Raw genomic sequence first — 3841 nt, forward strand, 5'->3', positions numbered from 1 at the left:
CAATGCGGGTTTGTCTGATGCTTTCCCACAATTACACTCAGATTCTGCATTTCTTGGTAAGAATAGTGTGAGGATGGTTCTGTGCTCTGGCAAGTGGACCCTAACACGTGTGGATATTCACACCTCACCTCGAACTCAGAGGCAAAACGGGGACCATAGCTCCTGCTCCCACATTTGTAATTCCCCTCCACCACCCGAGAAGCTTGAGCGTATCCCCTCAAGGTGTTCTCCTGTTCACACAGTCCTATCTTTTTAGAAATGCATTTCAGAAGTGCCAACCACACCACTGAGAGATGAACTCACCAGCCAGAGGTCAACATCTGTCCACAGGCTCTTCTTTCCGGCCTTTATAGTCAGGCTACGCAGCCGAGTCATCTTGTTCAAATGTTCTCGGGTGAGTTTTCCCCTCTTCAGTGAGCCTGCGTGAATTAATTGAAACACAGTTGTGTTAATTAGTTTCCTTATTTGATTTTATGCCCTGATGACAGTGTGCGGAGTACCAGCAGCCAGACACACAAGGGTGACCTCCTTTATGTGAAGGCTTAGAGCTGACCAAACCAGTCTGGGGAGGCAGATCAGGGTTTTCCCAGGGCTGGGTGTGCTGTGGTCCAGAAACCAAACTCAGGGGCATGGGAGACTTTGGGGGGTCATTTATCCTGGGTGTGGGAGTGGCTACACAAGAGTCAACTCTCTCAACTGTTCACTTAATTCAAGTGCCTTTTATTACATGCATTTATACCTTGAAGTTGAATTTTTTTAAAGGAAGAGATGCTTTCAGGTAAACAAAAGCCAGGAGAACATATTTCTATGAGAACTGCCCCTCCAAGACACCCAAGGAAGGGCGGTCCTTGAGATTCAGGGAGATGGTCTCAGAGGGGAGCCTGCAGGTGCTAGGAGGAATGAAGAGCCTGGTTCCCGGCCTCGGTCCCCTGGGTCCACCCCTTAGGGAGGCTTTCGGAACGCACACCCTCCATCAGGGCAAGTCCTGGGAAGGGACCCTGCTGAGGGCACCTCGTCCTGGAGCCGTAGACATGGAGCTGGGTGCCTGCACTGCCTGTTCTTACGGCCCAACCCAAGGAAAGGGAAAGTGAAGTCACTCAGTCATGCCCGACTCTTTGTGACCCCACGGACTGTAGCCCACCAGGCTCCTCTGTCCATGGGATTTTCCAGGCAATAGTCCTGGAGTGGGTTGCCATTTCCTTCTCAAGATGATCTTCCCCATCCAGGGATCGAACCTGGGTCTCCTGCATTGTAAGCAGATGCTTTACCATCTGAGCCAGCAGGGAAGGAAGGTTTCATTGTAGTAGCGTGAGGCTGCTGGACAGAGGGCTCTGCAAGGGGACCCATGCTGAGCTCGTGAGACATTTTAGTGGTCACTTTAAGGAGATGCTGATGAGTGCAGGAGGCGCTCCCGAGTCCAGCACAGACGTGGGCCACCGTGACGACCCCAGTGCCAGGGACCAGCCGCTGCATCTCCCGGCTCAGAGTTTCCTCGGCTATACTGTAACCGTTCATCCTCCGGAAATGTCTGTTTGACACGGATTTGAGAACAGAGATGAATAAAACATAGGGCTCTCGGGGATGGAAAACCTGTGGTACAAGGACTTTGGGGGTGCACTGATAATAAACACCTGTGAGAACTGCAGTTATGGAATGGGATGTTTTCCAAACCCTGACAATAGCGATCAAGATAATAACACCTGCACTGACAAGCACAGAAAGGGGTGAGCGTGGAGAAAACCCTGGGCCTTTTAAATCTCCCAGCGAAGGGAGTCAATTGTTAGTGAGTAAATGGAAACTCTATCTAAATAAAGGGCTAGAGCCTAGATATTTTTCATAATGTTTTTATTTTTTAAATCGCAGGGGGATCTTGTAGGAAGTAAAATATAGAAATATTTATCTAAAAACCAGAAATTTCCTCGACTTCGCCTCTGTTCTTTTTGGTTTAATCCTAGTAAAATCAAACTTAATGTCCTCATAAAACAGTACTGTATATTATGACTCTGCTGAGGCAGAATGTTATTCTCCCATATGCATGCTTTCTATTCTATCTGCATATAAGTCAGAAAGTCTACCTTGATGTTCATATGATACTAATAGTGTTTATTATTAGGAGGTAAGATTTGGGGGTTATTTTTGGAAGAGTTCAGTTCAGTTCAGTCGCTCAGTCGTGTCCTCTTTGTGACCCCATGGTCTGCAGCACGCCAGGCCTCCCTGTCCATCACCAACTCCCAGCGTTCACCCAAACTCATGTCTACTGAGTCGGTGATGCCATCCAACCCTCTCATCCTGTGTCGTCCCCCTCTCCTCCCGCCTTCAATCTTTCTGAGCATCAGGGCCTTTTCCAATGAGTCAGTTCTTCACATCAGGTGGCCAAAGTATTGGAGTTTCAGCTTCAACACGTCCTTCCAATGAATATTCAGGACTGATCTCCTTAGGATGGACTGGTTGGATGTTCTTGCAGTCCAAGGGACTCTCAAGAGTCCCTTGAGAGACTCTTGGAAGAGTACCCTCCAGCATTTTTATTATTATTTTTATTACTCTCCCATAGCAATAATAATAGTAGTGAGCCGACTGAGTGACTAAGCACTGTTTATTTAAAAGTTTAAATGCTTATTTAGTGGTCTTTGTGTTCCTTGGTCCTCTGTATACTTTAACTGCCTTAATCCCCAGAACAAGCCTATGAAGTAGACCCCAACTTCATGGACTAGAACATCAGGGAACAGAGAGTTTATGTCACACTTCCAGGGGCACTGCCAGGGCCAGGGGCTAAGCCTGAGGGGCCTGGCTCTGAGCCGCGTCCTTCTCTGCTGGACTCCACCCCTCTTAGCAGGAGGAATTTTTATCAAACTGGACACTAGTTGGTGACTGATCAGGAAGCAAAAACTGTACCGGCTGCTAAGCAGGAATAATTTAATATAAAGTTGTTAACCAGGTGACTGGTAAACAGACAATGCTGAAGTGTCACAGAGGCTGTGACGCCGAAACCACTGCCGAGGACGGCAAGGGAGGGCTGAGGCGCTTCAGAGGCTGTGACTGCTGAAACCACTGCAGAGGAGGGCAAGGGAGGGCTGAGGTGATTCAGACTTTGAGCCAAGAGGGCACTTCCCTCAGAGCTGCGCACCAGACCTCAGAGCTGGGTGCTGGCTGGCTGGAGAAGAGTTACGGGGGTACTGAGACCCAGGGCTGTGAGGGGGTGCGTGGAGTGTACCAGGCTGATCCTGCTGGCTTGGGAAAGGCTGCGAGCTGTTTTCATCTACAGGAAACTTCTGGGAAGTCCACTGGGAAGACTTCTTGCTGGGATGACATTCGTTGTAACCACCCCAGACTACTAATGGTAAGAAAGCAGGAAGCACACTGGAGCGTGATCCCCTTCCTCCTGTTCCACACCGACAGTCTCTCCTCTTGGCAAAACCTAATACTGAGCCGCCTGGAGAAGCAGAAATGAGGTTGGAAGAGTGTGGCCGCAGCATCACAGAGCAGAGGACAGGAGAGTGGGCTTGCAGCTGGGAGACAGCCGTGTGATTGCCGGCACAGTGCAGCCGTTTAGCTGCTGTGAGTCCACATGCGCTTGTCATTGGGCACTTCCGTACAGTGCAGACACAGTCTGTTTCCACCTAACGAGATCCGGTGGTCCTTCACACAGAGGTACTCTCCCGCTCCCCACCTCGAGGAGACCCATGCCCACCAGTCAGACTGCTCATCTCTGGGAGACAGGCATGCTGTCCATCTGGGCTGATGTTCAACACCCCTGAGGACCCGGTCACCTAAAAACTCTGGTGTAAAGAGCATCTCCTAGGAAACGTGCATAAAACAACAAGGGTCAGAAGAAGAGAAGAAG

General features: G+C 49.6%; 1 non-coding gene across 1 annotated transcript; it reads right to left on the reverse strand.

Annotated features, from left to right (window-relative positions):
* Positions 1–1214: 1214 nt before the first annotated feature.
* On the reverse strand, positions 1215–1286 carry TRNAC-ACA (transfer RNA cysteine (anticodon ACA)). The gene has a single exon. It is a non-coding gene; the product is annotated as a tRNA-Cys (tRNA).
* Positions 1287–3841: the final 2555 nt, after the last annotated feature.

The sequence above is a fragment of the Bos indicus genome, chromosome 26, assembly GCF_029378745.1.
Source record: "Bos indicus isolate NIAB-ARS_2022 breed Sahiwal x Tharparkar chromosome 26, NIAB-ARS_B.indTharparkar_mat_pri_1.0, whole genome shotgun sequence".
Classification (NCBI taxonomy): domain Eukaryota; kingdom Metazoa; phylum Chordata; class Mammalia; order Artiodactyla; family Bovidae; genus Bos; species Bos indicus.